The 26096-nt window shown below is 40.2% G+C and overlaps 1 long non-coding RNA gene across 1 annotated transcript; it reads left to right on the top strand.

The window, feature by feature from the left end:
• On the top strand, positions 1–22129 carry LOC148001256 (uncharacterized). The gene is made up of 4 exons (XR_015637322.1): positions 1–348; positions 2403–2558; positions 10076–10114; positions 19587–22129. It is a non-coding gene; the product is annotated as an uncharacterized LOC148001256 (long non-coding RNA).
• Positions 22130–26096: the final 3967 nt, after the last annotated feature.

Below are 26096 nucleotides of genomic sequence, written 5' to 3'. Positions count from 1 at the left end.
TTGTCCCTGGTTAGAATGCTAACCAGCAGGGTCTTCTCTCCACCTGGATGGAGACTTTTACCAAGGCCAGGACCTTGAGGATTTTATAAAGAAGAAAAAGGAACTTTTGGAGTGGAATTTTCCATCTGCACATTGTTCCCAGCTGCTCAGGGTTGTAAAGACCAAAGGGCAGGGGATTCTTATCAATACCTTAGATTTCTTGTCAGAGGCTCTCAGCTCCCAAATACCTGTAGATGATATCACCAGGTAAACTTTTCTGTTGGGAGTTCCTCAGCTTGTTTGAGGCCATTAGGTCATTAACTCTTTACTGCTTCTGCCAGAACATTCCTGCTGTGATTCATATTCAGGGTAAGTTTCCTACCCTCTGCTTTATGGAACTCTGTGTGTCCTGGGCATGCCACAAAATACATAATCCTAAAACCAAACAGAAGCATGCTCATGACTTTTCACCTCCTTCCAGATTCCTCTGATTCACCTTACAGCTAAACCTTGGTGCTTTCACTGGAGTCAGGGTCTCTACTGCCCCTGGCATTTCATTAGCCTTTGATTTGTGAGAAAGAATCACTGCCTCTCTAGAACTCTGATCAAAGGGAGTGATTGTCTGATCAGTTATGAGACCTTTAATAGAGAAGCAACAAACAAAGGGCCAGTGCAGGGAGCAGTTATGACTGTGGTGGGGTAGGTGTCATTAAAACAAAGAGACACACGAACTACAGGAAAAGTACTTAAGATTTGGAAGTCAAAAGGAAAGAAAAAAATGACTCAAAATATTCAAATTGAGACTTAAAAAATAATGAGATCAATATGAATATGTCATGTGATTCTAGATAATTTTAGATATGCTTTATATTTAAAATATAATATTTGACTTTTAAAAACAATGTTCTAAGCAAATTATTGTTTAGGGAAAAATTCTCCTGGTCATGGCAGAAACACATTTAATGTAACTTGTCGTCCGGGGTGCTTTTGATGATGCTTCTAGTGATAAACTCAATGGAAAGAGAAACAAGTACATTTTCCTGAAGCCAAGATTGCCGCTCTTGCTTACAAAGACGGTGCATCTGTCTCCTTTCTACTGGGTTCCCTTTAAGCCTTCAGGGCAATGGTAGGTCGGATATTTCTTGCTGGGCTATCTCAGTCAACCCCCACATTGGAAGGAGCTCCAGGCTGAGAGCACAGACAGCTTCAGAGGATATGACTACTTAGACTCAATCACAAATAGATTGGAAACAAATAGAAAAAAGAAAGAAAAGAAAAGAAAAAGAAATTAACTCTAACAGAAGGAACTGTGTAATCAACAGAAGGAAAATAGATCGAAGGTTATTGCAAAAATGACAATGTATCAGTCTAGACTGAAGACAGGCATCTGAGTATTTAATCACATTGTAAACCCCAGGATTATATTATTTACTGGGGATAAAAATAAAACCTGTTTCTAATTGCAGCATGGCTCTGCCCTCCACTGGCTAGAATACAGACACATCCTTAGTACGCACCTTTAATTCCAAATAAAGAAGGTAAAGTTAGTAAAGTTAATTTGTAGAAGAAGCACCCATGTTCGAAAGTGATGTCTAACTGAATGGCAGATAAAGTGATGAATCAGAGAAAGATTTAATGGAATAGGATACGCCCAACTCTGATAAGAAAAGAGAGGAAAGGAAGCTACTTAAGGGGCAGTGCAGAGAGAAGAGGCAGTTTTACTGGGAGAGTGGCAAAAAGACAGGTTGCAAGGAGAACAAACTAGACACAGGCAAAGACAAAAAAAGTCAGGGAATGAGAAGAGGCCAGAATATCAGAACAGGTTACAAGAGTTCGAGATTAATCAGAGCAATCCAGGAGAAACTGAGAGAAACCAAATTGAGTCAGTCAGCTAGGAAGGAGTTCGAGTCAGAACAGCTGAGTAGACAGCTTGCCAGAGTTCAGAACAAAACAAGGAAGGGACGAGATTATTCAGCAGCAAGTCTCCGAGGCTGAAAACGTTCTAGGCCTAGATTAGACTGCAGAGAGGCCAGAAGCTCCAGGATTAGGCCTAGGTTAGCAGACTGAGACAGTTCGCCTTGGAGATGACAATTACTCTAGGAGAATAAAGGGTACTTTGCAGGGATGTAATCATTCCCTACTTCTTCACAACATGGCCCCACTTCTTAGGAGGGTTCTAAGAACAAGAGTGTTGGGGACTACAGGGGTGCACCACCACATGGTGCCTCAGGCAGTCTGAAGGTGAAAAACACACAGCAGCCCTATACACAGCTTCAACTTCCTCCACTCTCTATGTGGCTATGTGTGGTACAGTCAAATGGTCTTCATCTCCTAGGTCCAGAGCCAGCAGATCCCTCAGCTGGGCCTCAACACAACTTAATAGTTAACACCAGATTCAAATAAACAAGCTCCTCCTCTTATAGGTCTCCTTCCTCAGCTCCCGCCTCAGGCCTGAGGGACCGTATGTATGGATTCTCCTGAAGACCCTCGTTCTGGGATCACACTGTCTGCTCTCTGAGTGCCCAGCCAGTTGCTTGCAGACTTCTTACATTTCTTCCCTGTGCATCCATCCAGGACAGGTAAGTAGCACGTTGTGTTCTGATTTTTAAATTTTATTTCTATTCATTGTTGCAGTCTCTGGTCAGTGCACCCAAACTCAACTTCCTCCTAGTCAGTGCTCTCTTAGAAAGTGGCTCTCCTGGTGTACAGTCACTATCATAGAACAAACTCAAGACCCCCACAGTGAGAATACAGTCTAGTATCCCACTTAGTTGTGCTTCTGTCTTGACTAGTTACCATCACATTGGAAGTTAGAACTTTCTTTTCTATTGGTTATTTTATGTATTTACATTTCAAATGTTATCCTTCTTCCCAGTTTCCCCTCTGAAATGTCCCCTTCCCATCCCCCTCCCCCTGCTTCTATGAAGGTGCTTCCCCGTCCTCCCACCCACTCCTGCCTCATATCCCTAACAGTTCCCTATTCTGGAGCATCGAGTCTCCACAGGACCAAGGGGCTCCCACCCCATTGATGCCAGGTAAGGCAATCCTCTGCTACATATGCAGTTGGAGCCACATGTACTCTTTGGTTGGTGGTTTAGTCCCTGGGAGCTCTAGGAGCTCTGGTTGGTTGATATTGTTGTTCTTTCTACAGGGTTGCAAACCTCTTCAGCTCCTACAGTCCTTCCCCTAACTCCCCTGTGCTCAGTCTGATGGTTGGCTACAAGCATCTACATTTGTAATAGGCTCTTGTAAAGCCTGTCAGGGGACAACTATACCAGGCTCCTGTCAGCAAGCGCCTCTTGGCATCAGCAATAGTGTCTGGGTTTGGTGTCTGCAGTTGGAATGGATCCCTAGATGGGATAGACTCTGGATGGGCAATCCTTCAGTCTCTGTTCTACTCTTTGTCATTGCATTTCCTTTAGACAAAAGCAATTCTGGTTTAATGTTTTTGAGATGGGTGGGTGGCTCCATCCTTCAACCAGGGGCTGTGCCTAACCTTTGGACATGGTCTCTGTAGGTTCTCTCTCCCCTTTGTTGGGTATTTCAGCTAATGTCATCCCCATTGGGTCCTGGGAACCTCTTGTTTCCCTGGCATCTAGGACTTTCTAGTGGCTACCCCCAGTTCCCCACCCCTCACTGCTACACACCCCCATTCCATTTCCTGACTCTCTGTATTTCTTTCCCTTCTCCTCCTCTACTTGACCCTGCCCCCTCCCCAGCCTTCCTTTCCTCTCCTCTCTCCTTCCCAGAATCTTCCCTCCCTCTGCTTCCTTTGATTATTTTGTTCCCCCTTCTAAGTAGGACTGAAACATCCACACTTTGGTCTCCCTCCTTCTTGAGCTTCATATGGTCTGTGAGTTGTATCATGGGTATACTGAGCTTTTTGTTAATATCCTATCAGTGAGTACATAACAGGTGCATTCTTTTGTGACTGGGTTATCACACTTAGGATGATATTTTCAAATTGGATGCATTTGCCTGCGAATTTCTTGAAGTCATTGTTAGTTTAGGGAGAAACTGGTTAAGAAAACAGTTGAGGCTTTGAATCAAGGACAGTGCACCCAAAGACATGCATGGAATGAAGAGTCGCTGCACTGAGAAAAAGATAAGCATGCAATGTATTAGGCCGAGAAATGTTAAGAAGGAAAACAAAATTATATACAGTATTTTGCCTCAACAGAGGGAAAAATTAGACCTTTCAATTTGAATTGGCAGCAAACCTGAAATTAATGGATTCATTGTAATTGCCAAGCCTGAGTTAGAACTGTTATTACTTAAAGGCTTTTCCCTGTGGACTAGGAGAAGTTTATGGAAAGTATCCACTCTGCAGAATGTTTTCTATTCATAGCTCTATGCACAGAGTATTCAGCCATCTGGAGCTGAAATGGATGTTGGTCCTTTGATGGTACTAGCACGCTGCATAGGAAGACAGCTAGATCATTGCCATGACAGTCCACTCTTATAAGATTAGGCATGTTATACACCCATCAAGAAAGGCTATGAATAGCTGTACTTCAAGACTCTTACGCTATGGGTGAGGCAGCAGCTGTAGCAACGTGTGCTCGAGAAATGGGTAATCCATCCACTCAGTGATTCTTTAATTTGTTGAATTTTCTCAAATATATTAGTATAAGCTAAGGACAGATTAGACTTGTTCTCAGACTATTACCCACTTTTACCTTAGCTCTATAACTGTAAAAGTTGAAAATTTTGCAACTTTCAAATAGAAAGAAAGGTGGTAGGGTAATGGTGGTTAACTCACATCCTAATACCAGCGAGTTTGGGGTCCGTGTAGAGAAACATGAAGAACTTAAACTACTGTGTTAGCCATTCAAATAGAAGTTATTTATCTAAAGGAAATGATCCTTAGCTCTGGAAAATGCACAAAAGGGAAAAAGAAAGGAGATGCCTCATTATTACAGGGAGCTGGGTCATTGGAAGAGAAAGGTGCAGAAAGTCTGTAAGATGCTTAAAGTATAAGGAAACGGGAAACTGAAGAGGGGAGGGGGGAGCATAACAGGCCAAAGCTCCTAGTTAGAAATTTGCAAATGGCAACAAATGAACAGGTTGTGAGAGAATCATGGCAGGAGTGGGAACTGGGGGATATCACATACTTTAGTAACTTCTCAGTCCAGTCTGTCCTTAACCTGTCTGATAGATACTCATATTTCTCCTATTCTGATTCTTGGGATCTCTTACTTTGAATGTTATAGTAGATCAACATGGTGGTTAGCATTGATGGGATCCAGGTGTCCCCTCTCTTCCTGTATGGTTCCCACGTGTGTATGTTTGTCATCTTGCTGGGGAACACCTGTTCTTTAACCTGATCCTTCTAGAGAGACTCTGGTGTAACTTCAATGCTGCTATAGTCTGTGTTCTAGATGGAGGGCCCTTGGAGCTTGGGGATAAGAGAGGATGTTTAATTGATTTTTTTTGCTTCTGAAGGAGTCTAGTGTTCATGTTAAAAGGTTCTTTAAAGGTCTTGGGACGTGATGCTTTTAGTCATTAAAAGGTTGAGGAATGGGCTGGAGAAATATCTCAGTAGTTAAAAGCACTGGCTACAGAGGCCCTGGGTTCAGTTTCTAGGACCTGTAGGGCAGCTCACAGTGGTCTGTAACTCTAGTTCCAGGGGACCACACATGGTCATAGACACACATGTAAGCGAAACACCAATGTACATTACATAAATCATTTTTTAAATGGGGCTGGAAAGATGGTTCAGTAGTTAAAAGAGCACTGACTGCTGTGCTTCCAGAGGTCTTGAGCTCAATTCCCAGCAACCACGTGGTGGCTCACAACCACCTAGAATGTGATCGGATGCCCTCTTCTGGTGTGCAGGTGTATATGCACATAGAGCGCTCACATTAAAGAAGGGAAAAGGAAAGGAAAGGAAGGAAGAGAGGTAAAAGTCAAGGAATTCGTCCCACTAAAGGGGCCATAGTTATTGAAAATGCAGCTGAATTACTGGTAGTCTCAGGATCTAGAGAACAATTGCAGATCCATGACCATCTTTCTTTCAGTTCCTTGCTTCACAGGACCACTTGCAATCTTGCTTAAGTAAGAGAAATATTTAGCATACTTTCTGTCAGCTGTAGAGGATAAAATGAAATAATCTATGACTTGGCCCCTTTTGCACACAATGAGCTGTGCAAAAAACTACTTGGTGGGACCAGTAAAGAACTATAGACAGCGAACGGTAAAGCTTGCAAAATGACTGAGCATTGTGTGCCCTAAAGTCCTGATTTAGTCATTGGCAGTCTGAAGGGAGTTTTGAACAGTGACCATCGCCTCTAGCCCTTCCTCTCACGTCAGTGATTCACGTCTGTTCGTACTGCATGTTCAGTAATGTCTGGTGCTTTATGCGCTGTGGTGAAGGAGGCCATCTGAGGTTTCCTATGCTGTGGCAGCTTAGGTGGTGGCATTAAATCTCACACTTGTCAAAGCTGCAGTTCTTGCTTCGAGATGTAAAATATTTGTGTGTGGATACATGGGCTAATAATAAATATGTATTTGGCATCTGTCATATTATGAGTTTTAGTTTTAAAGTAGAAAAATATTTACTTCCCTGAAGACCTAAGAGACTCTCATGGAGGATGACCCCGTGGGCTCTCAGGACTGTAAATGCCTGCTCAGGTGGAGGTAGCTATGCTGGAGCTGCAAATGCTAAATGAAACTGTAGCGGCTCCAGTGTAGACGCTCCGCACGGACACGCCAAGGGACAGTTTTCGTAAATTTAAGTAAAAGCTATGCAATCGTGTTGGGCAATTTCTCTTCTCTAGGTGGGCAGTTCATACCAATATCAATTGGCTCTGAGTTTATGGTGTGGACGATTCGTGGGGTGAGGATTTACTGATACAAATCTGATTTGATAAATTGCAATCCTCTGGAGTTTTAATTTTACTGGTTACAGGGATTTGTGACCGCTCACACGAGATGGGCAACCCCTGCATGGGGCCAGCCATGGAAGTGGCGAGACCGCCTCTGGGGCCAGAGTAGCCGGTGCTAGCATAGGATGGTGCGTCCTTTTTCTATTAATGCAACACAACTGGACAGATGAATTACAGAGGCACTAAAAGTGTATTTGACTCGGAATTGTCTACCAAAGTAGTTTCTGCATTCTGTTTGCTCAGCTAGTGTTGTGACATCTGCCTTTGGCAATGACCTGGTTCTAAGAGAGATTTGTGACAATGTAGCAAGGAGCTTTCTCCATGGCATGGGATTAGCTCAGAAATTGAATTGCTTGACACAAAATGTCTGTATCTCACAACACCTATGAGATGCCAGGAATCTGTTTCTGCCAGAAGAATCCCAGCTCTAAAAGGTTGCCATAGTAAGATTTTTTTCTTTTCTTTTGAATAAAGCTAATTAGTGAGCACAGGTGGCCATCAAATTACCAAGTAAGTGGAAGATGAACTGTCAGTAACAAAATGTGTTAAAAAGTCCTCCCATTGGGGTTGGGGATTTAGCTCAGTGGTAGAGCGCTTGCCTAGGAAGCGCAAGACCCTGGGTTCGGTCCCCAGCTCCGAAAAAAAAAGAACCCCCCCCCAAAAAAAAGTCCTCCCATTGAGACATCTCATGTTTACTTTGAGGATATGTCCAGAAAAATATGCATGTGCTTTATATATTTATGTGTAAGTATGAAGGGTTGGAAAGAACTCAGAATCACTGGATGCAGCCACACTAACTTTCTTGCTACTGTTCCCATTGAGATTTAGTCTGAAGTCTAAAAGCAGTATTTGTAGCTAAACTAACGGAAGAGCCCTTTAGATCTCCTCATGCCTCTATGTACACTAAATTTGAATTACCTACAGACTGACCATGCTTTATAAATATGTGGAGTCTGGAGTGTTATGCTTGGCCACATATGTGCACACACACACAGATAAAATTAAAACAATATATACTACAAATATGTGGGTACATGATAACTTGAGTCCTCATGGTATCCAAAGAGAGATGACCTATTCACTTTACAAAAGGTGATATATAACTTGGGATATATTAATATATTTTTGTACATCAGAAAAATGTAATAATGAAGCCATTTAGATAAAGAATGCTTAGTCCATTGAGCTTCATTACTATAAGCAAAGACCCATGTGGTGTAGAATATATTACACAAATTGTAATTCTCAATGGCAAACATGAGTCATGTTCTTTTCTCTGCCTCAACTGTTTTGAAGAAGTGGAAATGACTTTTTCCTCTCACTTAGCACATTTGTCTTTTTACTATTTCTAGTCTGCCTTGACTTGGATATCTATCTCCACACCCTTAGTCAAATCTAGTAATGTAGGATTCTTTAGAAATGCATCAGAAAATTGGTAAGAGCTAAAAGGAGTGGAAAGTGACAGACAAATGAAGTAGACAGGCAAAGGTATCACCTTAGAATCAGGGAAACTATTAAAAATCGCAAAAGATCTTGAGGAAGAAATAAGAACTCATTGACTCGTGAAGGAAATTGGCAGTGGTAGCACACATGGCCGCTTGTGGGAGTCCACATCCCGTTCTTACATAGGGAGTGCATGAGCGAGCACTGTAAGAGCCCATTCCCATAGATTTCAATTAGTGAGCAAGATTCATCTGAGGCTTTAAAACTTTTAGGAGAAATACGGATGTATATACATTCAGTAGTTAATGTTGCTATAGGTCATGAGGCAATGCTGAATAGCACTAGGTAGAGAAAATATCAAATGACTGAAAGCATTCTATATCTTTCCAAAAATGTGTCTGAAAGCCACAAGACATGCAAGTTTGACCTGCACAGCCCTGATGAACTGATGAGGGAGTCTCCTGAGTTTATGGGCAAAACTATTCAGTGTGTATTGATGGTATGATTACAGAGAACTATACTCATTCATTATTTATTTCCATAATCAAGTATCTACAGTGATTCATAAAAAGCAAGGTAGTGGTCATTCTTTTATTTCTGCATTTTAGAGAAATCATTCCAAACCACTTTAACTATCCGGGACCAGTTAATGTAGCAGCTCTGTCAGGATCCTCAAGCCCTTTCTCTGTGAATTCATTACACAGCATGTCAAGTCTGCTTCTTAAGCCAGAAGTACCATGCAACATTACAGGCACGTTAAATACATCATGCACTTGTGGCATACTCATTCACTAGTATATTGTTGCCATGACTACGGATTCTAGTGTGTATCTTTTAACCTTAGCAATTTTGTATTTCGTCTATATTTTTTCCAATTCTATTTGTAGGTAGAGATTATTAAAATATCGTAGCATCTCATGGGAAAGGTAGCACACCTTTTGAAGTATCCATGTAGTTCTTTCTTTTTTTTTTTTTTTCCCCAGAGCTGGGGACCGAACCCAGGGCCCTGCGCTTGCCAGGCAAGCGCTCTACCACTGAGCTAAATCCCCAACCCCCCATGTAGTTCTTAACTCAAAAGTTTCTTCAAATACTGTGACAGGCATAGCCAACGACTGCCTGCCTGCTCCTATTCAGGACCCTGTGTTGTCGGATGCGATTGAGCGGGGCTCTGCTCAGACACTTAGAGTAGCAGCAAGAGACTGTCATACATGAGGAATTTTCAGAATCTCATTATCGGCACAGTGGAGCAGAGAAAACTGAAAAAGGAAGCGTGTGCGTGAGCAACAGTAAGCAAAGACAGATGCTCAGAGTGCAGCCGATGAGGAAATGGGAATGCTGCCTCTTGCAGGCAGACTTCCTGCTCCTTGCGGTATCAATGAGATACCGTGTAATGAGTCCTTCCTTGTTGAGTCCAGAAGAGAATATTAGATACCCTGGAAATGGGACTGCAGATAGCTGCGTGTTCCCTAACGTGGGTTCCAGGAACTGACTCGTGGTCCTCTGAAAAGCAAGGTCTCATAACCACCGGTTAGACTTATTTTTCTCATGTCCTCCTTTTGTTTTTAATGACAAAAAATTGCTAACAACAAAATTATATCCATGGGGTACCACGGTTGTTTCTATTTCTTGGCTAGTAGGAAGTGTTGAAGTAAACATGGGAGTGGAGATGCTTTTTCTGAACATTGTATTCATTGCTTTTAGCTCGTACCCAGTAGCAAGATTGATGGGTTTATGGTAATTCAATTTTTACGTTTTTTTTTGTTTAGAGAGCAATAATGCTGTTTGCCATGAGTGTGCGACCAAGCGTGAGTAGCCATTCTGTTACCTACTTCCATGTTCCCACTGTCCTGTCTGTCTCTCCTGTTGTGGCCATTCTACCAATAAAGGAGGGGGTGTCTTATTGTAACCTTCACTTTAACTTTTGTTATTTTTGAACACCTCATTATAAATCGCTAGAGCATGATTATATCACGTAATCCTATCAGGCAAAGGAAGCTAAGGAGAATAAAATCTCTCATAATGGGCTCCTCTGCGCTCGGGGGAGGCTGCCAGTTGCCCTCCTACATGTGTTTACACTTGAGCTTCCAACAGCAAACTTGGTGATATTTCCACCATCTGTCCCAGCGCATTCTTAGAAGCCGTTTTCACAGCCAATTTATAATGAAAGCGTCTCAGGCCAAGGCAGTAAGAAGTGGTTCCTAGGTTTCTGTGTTTTCCTGTGGGCCTGAAGAAAATGTGTGCTGCGTCTCAGAATCAAGTCGGTCTTTGACAGGATTCCCACACAATTGCTGCCTGGTGCCTATGGACACAATACTTCCCATCTCTTATCACAACTACTAATTAGTGATTTCTAGTCTTACCGTAAGATGTCACAGACGGATACCATTTTTATTGAGCTGCAAGACACTGTAGAGAAACTACTTAAGGACCACAACACACTGAAACACATTCTTTGGAGGGAAGGCCATTTTTTTTCACTGAGTAAATGTGTTTGTGGCTACTTTCAGTAAATTTTTTTTTTGTGACTTAAACTAATATAGGTACACATGTAGGGTTGGTAATTTTGGCAGTGTGAGTCAATCGCTATCATCTTGACTAGACTATTGCAGGTGTTTTACACTCACACACAATGGAAGCAGGCCAGGACTCTTCCTAATATTTTTCTCTTCTTAAAGTACTTGGTTTTCTTCATTTCTCATATTGAAACTGATTATAATTTTTACAAACAGCTCCATATTTTATTAAGACAAATTTATAACTAGTTATGGTGAGGAAAATTAGCCATAAATCGAAGAATTTAACAAAAACTTATGTGTCAATGAGAGAGCCGCAGTAGCCCCTGCCATTCATTTGGAGGAAATTTTCTGCCACGTTTTAAAAATACATAGATGTGATTTTTGATATTTGCATTTGGCAAGTTTGCAAGTTTCTCCTTACAAGGTCTAGAAGGTGAACTTGGGAGAATCGTGTTATGTGGTCCCTCTCCCACAGTAGTTAAAGTGTCCGCAGGGCCTTCTGGCATCATCCCAGTCTTTCTTCCTGCATGCTGCCTCCTCCTGAGAGGCAGAGTAAGTTTACAGTGGGAGAAAGGATCTCGCTGGCCCAGCCATGGCTAGTGGGAAACTGGGAAAGCCCTGAAGCCAGCACAGTTGTTTGACACAGTTCTGCAAAGCTGAGCTGAACACTGCTTCCGTCACTGTGCTGTTTCTCACATTATGATTCATTCATGTCTTTTCCCAGAAAATCATTTCTGCTCTCAAAGAAGTAACCTTATATGGCCCTACTTTGGGGTCTTTGTTGCCATGGGAATTGTGAAAAGCACAAAAAAGTGCTTATATTAAGTCATATATATATGATCTAATAAAGGAAATATAAGAATTTCCCAATTATAAGAAGACTGGTTCACATTAGGTTACAGTGAGATTTTTGTAACTAAAAACAAAGGGAAAACAAATGACTAGGATAAGTCAGCCTGCAACCTAGGAGAGATTTCAAACTTTTAAGCCAGTGTAACTCACAAGTTGTACTTCAACCACTATTCATTGTTCAAGTATCAGGAATTGCCCTAGACGGACTCAGCTACTTTTCTGTCTGTTCAGAGTTTCACTTTCCTGGAGAATATGAAGAAGTCCTGTGTCCTAAATGCTCATGTACTCTAAAATGATTTGAGACTGATAATACATGTTCTCTCTGTACTTGTAACATTTGTCCAGGGACAAAATTATATGATCTGTATTTCTTTTGAAATTGCAACAGTGCCTCTTTTGTAAAATCTGTAGAACTAAAGAAGCAAGTTCTCTGGTTCCTAGTCAGAAACAAGAATGTCTCGGCCAAGGTCTCTGTCTCAATCATCCGAAAGCCCCTCTGCCTATTCCTTATCTCCTCTGCTGGGACCTGGCAATGCATGAGAGGCGAGTTCACTGTTGGCACAGTTCGTCAGATGTTCTCAGGTTAAAATGACGTAATTTTGAGGGGATTTTTACCTTAACTGGCCCTTTCTAATCCGTCAACTTTAAATGAGAATGGTATCATTCTTACAATTACCTGGAATGTTGCAAGAGGGGTGTACCCAAATACTTAGAAACAGTGACCAAAATTCATCACATGAGCATTTTTGTAGATGAAGTACTTCGCAAAGTCACCAGATTTCATGTGATAGACTCAAGTCTAGAAGTTTTGTCTTTGACAGTAAAATATATTGCTAGTCATAGCATGAGGCTGGGATAGCCATGAAGCAAAGACAAAATATGTGTCATTATAAAAGAAAAAACATGACTTGGATGAAAAAGCTGTTAATTTCCACTACTTAGAAATGTCCTCCATTAACTTTTGTTTAGCAAGTGTCAATCATTCTTTCTATTAATTAACTCAGGCAATGCTCATTTCATACAACAAATTATCAGATTAATGAGGCCAAGGGAAATTAGAGTCACTGCTCCCTGATGTGCCTAAGAGGAGTGGCTTCTGACAAATACTTACATATTTTAATTTTGGGTTTTACTCTCCTTGTTTAATTCAAGCTAAGTTTTGATTCAAGGATGATGCCTATGGGACTTTTAATAAGTGCCCAGAGAATTCTTGTAGGCTTCAGTGAAGATTTGTGTTTGCCCTATGGGGTCACAGACTTCATCATCATTTGGATTTTATATCCTCCTTCTAAGATTTGCTTTCTAAGGTTAGGTCTTAATTATTCTGTCATTCGTATTTTCCCCTCTAATGGCTTTCCTTTTCAGGATTCATCCTTAATCATCTGTTGGCTTGACTTAAGCTTGAGAGAACTTAGATGATATGGCTTGAACAGAGTTAATAACAATACAATGAGTGATTACATGATGATAGAAGCATGTTTCCCGAGGGAAAAATTTAAATTCTTATACACTATATATACGCACACGTAGTTTGGAAAGGCAGTGTGAACCTCCAAAATGAATTTGGCTCTCACAGATACCTTGATTTTTAGCCTTTATTCTTCTGGACTTGTATAGCACTACAGCTGTGTATTTTCAGGTGTGTGTGTGTGTGTGTGTGTGTGTGTGTGTGTGTGTGCGCACGCGCGTGTGTGTGTGCATCTCCTAATCTAGTCTAAAGCTAACATTTTAGTCACTGTCCTTTGCTCATTGTTAACATTATTTCCTCTTACAGAGAAACCTTAATCCCATCTCTAATGTATCTATCCATTTGTTCAATCATTAGGCATAGGTATCTCCAGAATTTCTAAGGCACACACACACACCAAGCAGAATGAATGACTGGCTGAATAGATACAGTTTCTCTGGGTTTAGCACTAACATATCTAATCAAAAACAGTACTTCACAAAATTCTATCCGTTCTCCCTTTCCCACATACAGGAAAGCTCTTAGCCTCCAAGCCACCAGACTGGTTTGATTCACCTGTAAATCACCAAGCACCTCACGTGTACACAGCCTCGGCTGTTGAGCACTCTGTATTTCTCAAGTGTTCATTGCCCTTCTGTTGCGTTGTTGTTTTTGAGTTCATGTTATGGAAGGTTCTAGGAGAATGCTAACCTCTCAAGCCCAGCTTCCCCATATCCTTGTCACTACCACTTTGCACTGGGTCCCTAAGCAAATGGTCTGGGGATTCATAGCCAGGTCTGAGGACATCAGCACCACATGTCAAATGTCAGATCTATGACTCAATACTGAGTCCTGGCTGCATCTGTTTTCTGCAATGCTTTCAGAGTGATAGATGGCTTTCACTCTTGTTTTTTTCTCATTCTTTGTCTCCAGTTTTTCACTTGATCTCCATGGGAGGAAACTAGTTTTTATTAGGTTAAAGGGAAAATGCTCAAGCCAGGCACCAGTTCTCTGAATGGCACATTCAGAGTTAGTTTTAGTCTGTTTCTCAGCTAATCCAGGATCAGAAGCCTCTCCTTTTATTACTATTCATGAAACATCATCAGGTTTTCAGTGGTATTAGAGCATCATGTTAGACCTTTTAATGAAAATGCTATTCAAGTGTTTGTGAGCCAAGGTTGGGGTCAAGTGATTTTCTTTGTGAACATTTTTTAAAAGTAAAGAATGTTCATAATTAAATTAAAATATCAACTCCGGCTTTGACTAATTTCAGAATGGTTTTCATGAAGTCATCAGTACTGTGGAATTTCTATAGTGAGAAACAAAGTTCGACAAAACAAAACCATGCTTTACAGGCAGTAGGGAAAAGACGACACTAAAGTGAAATGTGGCGTTTTCACAAATCAAGATGGCCCACCCCCCAAATCGACTAGATTTCATGTCTTCAAATCAATAATAAAGTAATTAGCTCCTCTGTTTACTAATGTTTTAGTGTGGCAGAAACTCCGCGTGTACTCTTCAGGGCTCATGTGTATCCTCGTTACTGTTGTAACTAATAAGGGTTAGGTGGGATCCAGGAAGCCAACAGCAGGAGACCATTTGAGTTTCGATCATTACACAAAGATAATATGATGAAATCCTTTGTTCTCTTGTATTTCTTACACTACTATTTAGAACCCGTTTGTTTCTTCCCTGTATTAATAAAGTTTGAAACCCCAGGACAAAAATAGCACCTAGCGTGGTCAACTTTCAATCTCAAATTCAAACTCTAATGCTGTTATCAATGTAGTGATTATTCCTAGGCATAAACTACATTCAATTTCTTTTTTTTTTCTTTTTTCTTTTTTTCGGAGCTGGGGACTGAACCCAGGACCTTGCGCTTGCTAGGCAAGGGCTCTACCACTGAGCTAAATCCCCAACCCCTACATTCAATTTCTAAAAAGCGTTTTTTTTTTCTTGATGTTTCACATGGTCTTAGATTCAGTATACTCTTACAATGAAGTAAAATGGTCTATTCAATTACTGCAAGTAATGAGTTCTTCTGTAAATGGTAAACTTAAAGGAATAGGAAATCATGTGATGAAGGTTTGGGATGTAGCTCATTGGCAGAGTTTGGCCTCCCATGCATGAGGCCCGGATTTCAACACCCCCCACAACAGCAAACAAAAAACAATGTGGAAACCATTCACTTGAATTATGTAAAAAAAAAAAAAAAAGCAGGTTTGTTGACAGCTCTAGTAACTTAAATACAAGGAAGACTAGTCTCTACTGCACCTGAAGGATGGTAAAAGAGTGTCTTCTAAAGTTGGGATGATATTCTTTATTGTTTTCCTAGATACAAATTGAATGCATCTATTTCTGGCAGATTGATTTAGGTTCCTCAATACGTCTTGTTCTGATTGAATTTAATCCTAAAATGGGCTTTTTCTTTATACTTTTATATAAAAGATGTTATCTATGTTTTGCTGTCACTGAAATAGAAATAAACAATTCTATACAATTCACAAAGTGATGCACCTGGGGTGTTTTGAGGTCATTGAAATATCACGAGAGAATGTTTAACCTCTGTTAAAGCAAAAAGAAATGATGAGTCTGTTGAGATGGAAGCTAATGCAAAATTACCCATTCAAATGAGCTTTCTTGGGAGGGAGTTCCTCACAGCTATGTTGTACTCTTGAGGTGGAAGGCAATAGGAGAGAGAATAATGCATTGTACCAGAGGGTAGCATGCTAGGCTAAAAGGAGAATGGAGCCTGGAGAGGGGGCTTCATTGGGACAGCTAGCTTAAAGTAAAGGATAGGAAACATAGCTGCCATGTGCAGCTCGATGTGGTGGAAATGGAGCTGAGGAAGGGGGGAAACCTTCATAGACAAAACTCTAGCAATGGAACTCTCTGACCTTTATAGATTTGCAGTGGATGGCGGGACGCTAGAAACCTAAAGGACCTCTATGCTATGCGAATGACCAATACCAGGCCAGAAACTTCCTTAGGCCATTAAGCTAGTATAGGTAGCCTATCTCCAGAGTCCATTTTCTTGGAAGAAATAGCATGGGCAAAGTCACTGCAAAGTCAGTTTCTTTAGATAAAGGAATAGCAAAAACGTTACACCTGAAACCTTTGTCTTTTCACGTGAAGCCTATAAGCAAGGCAACCCTGTTGGCTCTTCTAAAGAAAAGACCTAGTAGTTTTAACTAGCTAATGAATTGACTAATGAACTAACATGATGGTGGATTACCTTGGTAAGGAGCTAGTTGCCTATTATTCTCTAGCTGTCAAGCTATAGTTAGATTAGCTGTCAATATAATTAAAGACCTGAGAAAAATAAATGATAACCTAAGTGCCATATATTAATTAAAATGAGAGCAATTAGTCCACAGTCCACTACATTGGCAGTTGTCCTGTGTTCTTATGGCTCTCCGTAGCAATGCAGGCAGAGTCAGTCTTACCATCAAAGGAGAGGCTATTTTCTGTGGAGGAGGAACATGGGAGAGATGATCTCACCTTGTCTTAGGCAATAGGAGACAATTAACTCTCTGGGTCCTCTGTCCCTGGTTCAGTTCAGGTCCTAGCAGCAGGCAAGGCATTGGGGTGATCTTACCTGTGGTTGACATATCACAATGCAGGTAGAGTCCTTTGTTGTTGTGTCCATCTTGTCTTAGAGGTCTTAGGGGCGACACTGTTAGGATTTGGGAGTCTGTCTGTCATAGTATGGTGACTTGAATATGCCTGGGCCAGGAATTGGCACTATTAGATTGGAGGAGGTGTAGCCTTGGAGAAAGTATGTCACTGTCGGGGTGGGTTTTGAGACCCTTTTCCTAGCCAATTGGGAGCTAGTTTACTTCTGGCTACCTTTGGATGACAATGGAGAACTCTTGGCTCCTCCAGCCCCTTGTCTGTCTGGAGGCTGCCGTATTCCACCTTGATAACGGACTGAACCTCTGAAAATGTAAGCCAGCCCCAATTGAATGATGTCCTTTGGAAGTGTTGCCTTGGTCATGGTGTCTGTTCACAGCAGTAAAACCCAAACTAAGACAGTAAGTTTAACCATTAAATGCCATAGTCAGCAGATCTCTGAGAGGTTGAGGGCTAGTACTGAGTTAAACAACCTTTGTCTGTTCTTGGTTATTTATTCTAAATTGTACCTTGCAAACAGAAAGCAGGAGACTAAAAGACTTAACCTTGTATGTAATTGACTGCATCAGTTATTCGCATGACTTTAAATACATTTCTGAACACATTCAAGGATTTGATCATGTATAAGGTTTTTATCAACTTGCATTTCTTATAGTAGTTTTCATGAGACTAGGGCTTTAGGTTTTATCCCCACTACTTTTGAGCATTAAAAAGAAATCACAATATTGAGTTAAGCTCTTCTAGTATCCAAATAAAACTTTTTGATCTTCAAACATATAGGCCATAAAGAGACTTTAACTTTTCTAACCTTTACATGGTATATAATTATAAAACATAAGTTTCCCATACAATTTAGTTTATAAAACATCTACAGCTTATAGAAATCTAAAGATATATTATAGCTTAATAACATTAGCAAAAAACATGGCTAAGCATATTTTAAGGCAATAATTTTTAAACTTTTTAATGCTGCAAACCTCCAATTTTTGGAAGAAGTTTAAAATCTCTCAATTGTGTTTTTGTAATGCTAAAGTACCTTCTTAAGAGTAAAGACGTAGAGCAACAGTATAAACAATTTATCCAGACAGTACAGAAACCATACAAAAATCTTACTCATTTAAAAATCTTTGGAGACCTGCTTCCTGGTCTGCTCATATCACACGCACTACCCTTAACCAAGATGTCAGTGAAGCTATAGTTCCTCCTTCTCCAGATCTTAGCAAAGAAATCATATGCTGTTTATAATCCAGATTTAAGGTTATCTGAGCATAAACTTTCAATTACTAACTCTGAGTTATGAGTTTTAACTATATCCACTAGCATGTAAATAATCCTATTTTTGACCCTGGACTTTCAAAACATGCCTGTGTCTGAAAAGGGTGAACAATAGCCTATTTTCAAAGCAATGAAATAGAACAGTATAAAATAGTAATAGAACATTACACAGTAACTTCAAAATTATCCATCTTTAAATATTTGTTTTTTTCTATTCTGTTAGATCCATGGTCAGAAATTGAAGAGATAATTGATCCTAGGTAACCGGTAGCAGGAGAAATGGCATTCATTCATGCATTCAAGACTAGTTAGAAACAAGCACAGAGTGTTCATGTACTAGCAAAAAATATGAGTAGTTAGACAAACATTTTAAATTAGCTTTCGTTAGTCTGAACAGAGCTTAAAACATTGAAATATCATCATCCAGTAAAAAATATTTTAAACCAGGGTTGAATCACATATACAATATGTTGTAAAACTATAACTTTTAATTTCTAACATCTTTACATAAAAATCTGTAGCAACTTAAAATATGAGACTTGTTGCTTTCTTGGTCTGAAAGGAATTAAAATAATAAAACAGTTCTTTAGGACTAAGGAGTTTTATAATTGTTGTTTCATACCATGTGATCTTCTTAAGATGGTGAATGGCAGCTTGCAGGCCATTTGGCCAACATGGTGGCTTCTTTAAAACATGTTTGTCCTAGTAGGTATATCATCTTAATATATATTTTTCTTAAATGAGAAATTGTATTAAAATTAGATGCCCATATACAACGAGTTAAATCTAAGTTGCATACCCCAAGAGTTAACTGGAGTTGCATACACACATATATGTCCTTAATAAGAGCTAAATAAAGCCAAATACTATTGCAGAATCATATAAATTCTACACCCAATGAGAAATGTACAAATCCTGAGAACTTCTATCTTAAGATCTATAAATGCTTTTCTTTTTGAGAACAGAATGAATGAAACAAAAGATAGAGTGGAGAAGTAGAACTTCAAACGTAGAGTGAAGCAAGTTTACATATAAAATAATGGGACTCGTTTGCCTGTGGTGGTGAGAAGCTGGAATTTGGTATAATGATCTGTAATAAAATGTGAATCCATGAAGGGAGAGCAAGCGCTTAGTGCAGGCCAGCTGCAAAAGAGGAAAGGAAGCCAACATTTCTAGTTTTGTCCTTACCTGACTGCCTTCACTTTGGAATAATCTTTCGCTTTAGGACAAAATCACCATTCATAATCATTTATGCATATAGGTATGTTTGTATCTTTACTAAAACTTTATTTTTTTCAGCATAACATTTTTATTGATCCCCTGGGGATATCATATGATCACATTTTTAATTCCCAGTCCTTCCATTTCCACCATAACCCTTCCAGCACCTCATCAAGAAGCCATCAATTGTAGAGATCTACACGTAGGTCATCCTGTTGTCACACTTCTTAAGAGTTCTCATTGGCTTCCTGTATAGACTGTTACTTTGAGGGGGGAAGGTTGTCACAGAAGCCTTCCATGTCCCTCCCTCTCAACTTTACATGTTTTTCATAGTCAGCAGGAGCACAGATCATGGGCCTCCACACGTTTTCTGATGACCGCACAGATCATGAGCCTGACCCCAGCTTCAGTAGAACCTTGGATCAAGACAAGACCACCAGAGGCATCCTGGAACCACAGACATCACCAAGACCTCAGGTGGCAATGTAGGCCTCTTAGATCAATATTGCCCCTGGTGGCAGCTTGGCCCATGGACATCAACGTGACTTCGGCACAGACTACAGACATCTACATGGTCGTCCTTGGTAACGAGGACCACTGATATCAACAAACCCGACTTGAAGTAGGACCACAGACCCAGACATCACTATGACCTTAAGCTACTCAGATCAGTATGGTTCCCAGTGGCAGCACAGTCCATGGCAGATCAACATGGTTTCGGGCTGTAACACAGACCACAATGGTTCTCCGCAGTAACATGAGCCACAGATATCAACATGGTCCCCAGCATTGTGACTTCTCCTCATACCCCTCCTTCTTTTAGTGTCCTTTATCTGGTTCCTGTTAAAGCACCATTCTTCACCACTCCGGACGTGGTGCAATTCCTATCTGTTATACCCATGAGAAGAACATTCCAAAAACAATATGTGTTTTGGAGGAACTAATATCATAAGACTCTTGTCTTGTTTTCATGGAATGTTCCATAAGCACTCAGAATTCTCATCACATGACTCCCATCACATGACTCCAGGATGATGTCCCAACCATATACCTTAATAATCAGGTTCATGAGGTTTCTCTCCAGTCTGAGTTCTTTAATGCTTTTGAAAATGACCTTTTCATGCAAAGGCTTTTATCATGATTGTTGTTTACATAGGGTTTCTCTCCATTAAGAGTTCATGTTTCTGAAAATGACTGGGATGTGCAAAGGCATTACCACATTGATTTCATTCATAGGGCTTCTCACCAGTATGACCTCTTTCTTGTCTTTGAAGATGACCCACACATGCGCAAAGCAAAGCCTTTATCACCCCGATTGTATTTATAGGGTTTCCCCTCCAAAGGAGTCCCTTGGTGTAACTGTAAATATGAATCTGATCTAAATGTTTCAGTGAGATTTTTACATTGATAGGGTTCCTCTTCGTTATGGGTTCATTTGTGTGTTTGGAGACACCAGTGATGGTTGAAGCCTTTAGTATGTGGCTCACATTTATTGCATCTTTTTCTCAGATGAGTCTTTTTTCCAACTCTTTGAAGACAATTGGAAGAACTCGGGGCTTTACCACACTGATGGAATTCATAATGCTTTCCTATAGTATGAGGTACACCACGTGTGCAATGTGAACCAGGACAGACAGAAGAGTTTCTGTAGTCCTTGTACTCATAAGGCTTTTCTCTGGTATGAGCATGTTGTTGTATTCCCAGGGAAGTTGGAAAACCAATTGTAAACTTGTATCATGATCACAATATCTTCTCAATATGGGGACTAGGATATATCCTCTGACCTGAGACTGAGTGAAATAAATAAGGTTCTTTGTATGTCCCTTAGGGTCATAACACGAAAGAAGTCATACTGGAGGGAAATCCTATGAATGTAATTAGTGTGGTAAGGCTTTTGTACTTAACAGTAATATTCACAAGCATGAAAGAAGTTATACTGGAGAGAAACCCTGTGGTTTGCCAATATATATGCACCTTTCAGATTCATTGTACATATGAATCATCTATAATGTCAGGGTCAAGATTGTATTGTCTTTGGTGGTTTGCTGCTGCTTTTGAAAATGGAGATGTTTTGGTAGAAGAACATGAGTGCCTGGATATAGGGTTTGTCTTTCACAGAAAAGAAATTCATCGTAAAATGGTTTTATATAGCTAAACTCCATTTTCTGGCCTCTACTTTGTAGTAGGGCCAGGCAATATGACAGTAATCTTTCCCTAGGACTATCCAGGTCAAAGTCTTTCAAGTACTTAAAGATCTACTCATTATGGGGGCGCTCAATAGGGCAGAAGTTCCCTGTCATGATCTACCATGGAGATGAGAAAATACAGAACTGACTTTCTTTTATATATCTCTCTGCCGTTACTGCTCTCTCTGTTCTCTGTCTACATGTCCACCTTCCCTAAGTCCTCACTCCTCTCTTCCCAGTAAACCTCTTTTACCCCGGATGTTGAATGGCATAATTTCTTAGGGGTGCACCTTGGGATGGGCCACCAAAGGTAGCCCCTCCAGACACATGCTGCATTTTTTCCCACAGAAGTGTGCGTGCGGATTACTGTCTGAGGGAGGCTGTCTATGGCTAAGAGGGATGGCTCTCTCTGAGAATAGTCTTGGCATGGATTGCCCCTAGACAAGGGCAGAAGTGAGTTCAAAGAACAGTACTAAATCTACTCTGCCTCGAGTAGGTTGGTGTGTAGGAAGGTAGAGTAGCAAAGGTGAATTCTGAAAGAAAGACTCTGTTCAAGTAGGAGGAGGTTCTGCAAGGCTCAGCAGTTCTTTGGAGAGCATATGACAGGAAGTTTTTAGTTTAGTTAAAAATAAGATTAAGACCTAGCTAGTTTGGACTATGTGATTTCACTTGTCAATATCAGCAAAGGGGCAGTTCATTTGTAACACTCCACTTATTTCTTACCCTGTGATGTCTAGTAGGAGAATTTGTTTCCACTATAGGTTTAACTCTAACATTTAAATTCTGTGTGTGAGGGGCTGGGGATTTAGCTAAGTGGTAGAGCGCTTACCTAGGAAGCGCAAGGCCCTGGGTTCGGTCCCCAGCTCCGACAAAAAGAACCAAAAAAAAAAAAAAATTCTGTGTGTGAGTGTATCTAGTTAGCTAGCTTTGTACTGTCTAATGCCTACCAAACTAATCAAACCATTGATTCTAGCTGCTGTGAGCTTCTTATTATCATATTTTTTCAGCCAAGCAAAGTATAACATATTTATTAAACACTGCAATTTTAAAATATATGTTGCTGATTTAGTACCATTAATTTCCTGTCATCAGCACTGTAACTCTTATATTATGAATTATATTATCTTCTATAATACATAAGAAAATATATATTATTGTTATTATTACATGTATCTTTTTCCCCTGGAAGTGTTATCATAGCCCTCTGTGCTTAGTTTTGTATTTACTGAAATGAAATGCTTAATGTAATCAACTTACAAGAAAAGTAAATTCTTTCATTTTCCAATTGTGAAGGCTTCTGTCCATGGCTGCCCCATCTCTTCTACACTTGTGGCAAGGCAACATTTCATTGAACAGTTCATTGTGAGAGTTGATACTGGAGGATGTTCCTCACCTCAGAGTAGTGAGGAAGTAGAGGGAGAAAGGAGGAGGATCGTGCCTCATTGACTTAATGGTTTCACCCATTAAGGCCTTTGGAGGCCAGAAGAATGTAAAGGAAAAGCACTGAGTAGACCCAGAGACGCCACTTCTATGGATTATGAGAGCTGAAATCAGAGGCAGCGTGATTCCAAGTGTCTCAAACTTTTCACTGTTTTGTCCTTGAATGACCACAAAATGCCATGAGTATTGATCTTGGGGCCATAGACAATTACATAAACTTAATCCATAAATGATGAGGGTTGCATGTGTTGTAGGGTAGAACGGACCAATTTTGCTGATCTTCAGTTTCTTTTAAATTGTATCTGTTATAGTTCCTTAAGTGCTCTATTCTTCTGTCCAACTCACTTAAATGTTAATATGAAAAACCAGATCAATAAAACTTTTGGTGATTTCTATTGTATGTTCTTCCTTTACCCCAGCTGTTGGGATAGAGAAAGCATTTCCCATTTGACTCCTTTTTCTGCTAATCCTGAAAGTAGGACACAGAGAAAACAGCCAGTTACCAAGAAGCTGGCGACACTGAACTGAACTCCACCATAGAGTCACAGGAATTTAGATTTCTTTCTTTTTTTTTCTTTTAAAAGTCAAGGAAGAATATTTTTAAAAATGGGTTTAGTATTGTAGAAGCCTTTCAGAATTTTCTGTCTATAGAACAATTACCTTAGTAAATGGTTTTTATTTTAAAGTCAAAGGATATGAGTAATAACTGCAGCAGGGACTGAAGAAGTGGCCCGGTGGGAAAAGTGCTTAGGGTAAGCACGAGGAGCTATGTTTGATCCCAGGCATCTATAATCCCAGTGCAGGGGAAGGGGTTTGTGGGCACAAACCACCACTGAAGCTTATTGGTCGGCTAGCACTGCCAATCTAGACTGAGACCCTGCCTCAAAAAGTAAGGGGGGAGAGAGAGAGAGATAGGGAGAGACAGAGGGGGAGGGAGAGACAGAGGGGGAGGGAGAGACGGAGGGGGAGGGAGAGACGGAGGGGGAGGGAGAGACGGAGGGGGAGGGAGAGACGGAGGGGGAGGGAGGGAGAGACGGAGGGGGAGGGAGGGAGAGACGGAGAGGGAGGGAGGGAGGGAGAGACGGAGAGGGAGGGAGGGAGGGAGAGACGGGCAGAGGGAGGGAGGGAGAGAGAGAGGCAGAGAGAGAGAGAGAGAGGCAGAGAGAGAGAGAGAGAGACAGAGACTCAATCTTCATTGGTGCGCACCACCTCCCTCCCCATATATGCATACAATGTCAGACGAAGCAAAGTTAGACATCTCTCATCCCACCACTCTTGTACAGGTTACGTGGATTGTATATTGCTTCTGCACTTCAACACCACATGTACTTACACTCTAATTTATTCCTTGTAGAAAATATGTCTACAAATAAGTGTGATGTTAAAAGGACTATTTTATTGACTTCAAAGCTAAATAAGTGTCAAATTTAATACTCATTTAGAAAGCATTTCCTGTATACCACGTGTTCCCAAATTTAATTGGGCCTTTAAAGGCTGACTTTTTTTTTGTTTGTTTGTTTAGCCAGGTGTCATTCATTTGATGAAGACTTTCTGGATAAATGGTTGAGAAATCACTTCTTGGATCTTCAGTAATAGCTATATTTGGTTCAATTTAATGAATATTGAGGCCCACTATAATAATTACATCCGATCAAATTTCTCCTTTCCATGTCTGTAGAAGAAATTCTGCACATTCTTTGAATAATTTTACCTCATATTTTCATAACGATTCCCAACTCTATGTGAAGGTGAAAAATAATTACTGTGAATTTATTTCAAATTTACAAATTTAAGATCACCAGGAAAAATTAGCACAAAGCAGTCTGGCTATAGAAGTGGTGGCTTTTTTTCCCCCCACCAAATCTGAGGAACTATTTCAAATGTAATCATTAAACTCATCTTCCCCTTGGGTAAAACTTCTTTTCGAAGAACTTTGGAAACTTCAGTTATCTTCTCTTCCAAAAATGTGTGGAGTATAGACATATTTTATCCAAATCATTTGTTGAATTTGTTGACATTCGGCTTCCTCATTCTGCCTTTAAAATGAGGTAACCAGGGACTAGAGTTACAGGCTAAATAAATTAGGAACATGATACCCTTCACAATAGTCACAAATAATATCTTAGTATGACTCTAACCAAGCAAGTGAAAGATCTGTATGATAAGAACTTCAAGTCTCTGAAGAAAGAAATCAAAAATCTCAGAAGGTGAAAAGATCTCCCATGCTCATGAATTGGCAGGATTAATATAGTGAAAATAGCCATCTTGCCAAAAGCAATCTACAGTTTCAATGCAATCCCATCAAAATTCCAACTCAATTCTTTATAGAGTTAGAGCAATTTGCAAATTCATATGGAATAACAAAAATCCCAGGAGAACAAAACTATTCTCAAGAATAAATGAACTTCTGGGGGAATCACCATTCCTAATGTCAAGCTGTATTACAGAGCAATTGTGTTAAAAACTGCATGGTATTGGTACAGAGACAGGCAGATAGATAAATGTAATAGAACTGAAGACCCAGGAATGAACCTACACACCTATGGTCACTTGATCTTTGACAAAGGAGCTAAAATCATCCAGTGGGAAAACAGATAGCATTTTCAACAAATGGTGCTGGTTCATTTGGAGGTCAATGTGTAGAAGAATGCAAATAGACCCATTCTTATCTCTTTGTACAAAGCTCAAGTCCAAGTGGAACAAGGACCAGATATACTGAAAGCAATAGAAGAGAAAGTGAAGAAGAGCCTCAAACACATAAGTACAGGGGAAATTTCCTGAACAGAACACCAATTGCTTATGCTCTAAGATCAACAATAGACAAATGTTACCTCATAAAATCGCAAAGCTTCTGTAAGGCAAAGTACACTGCCAATAGGACAAAACAAAATGGCAACCAACAGATTGGATAAAGATTTTTATCAATCCTGCATCTGATAGAGAACTAATATCCAATATATACAAAGAACTCTAAAAGTTAGACTTCAGAGAACCAAATAACCCTATTAAAAATGTGGTATGGAGCTAAACAAAGAATTCTCAACTGAGAAATATCAAATGGCCGAGAAGCACCTGAAGAAATGTTCAACATCCTTAGTCATCTGGGAAATGCAAATCAAAAAACTCTGAAATTCTACCTCACACCAGTCACAATGGCTAAGTTCAAAAGCTCAGGTGACAGCAGATGCTGGTGAGAATGTGGAGAAAGAGGAACACT

Source organism: Rattus norvegicus, chromosome 14 (assembly GCF_021556685.1).
Source record: "Rattus norvegicus strain SHRSP/BbbUtx chromosome 14, alternate assembly SHRSP_T2T, whole genome shotgun sequence".
NCBI lineage: Eukaryota > Metazoa > Chordata > Mammalia > Rodentia > Muridae > Rattus > Rattus norvegicus.
Note: the sequence above shows the minus strand (reverse complement) of the source record. Positions and strands in the feature narration are given on the sequence as shown.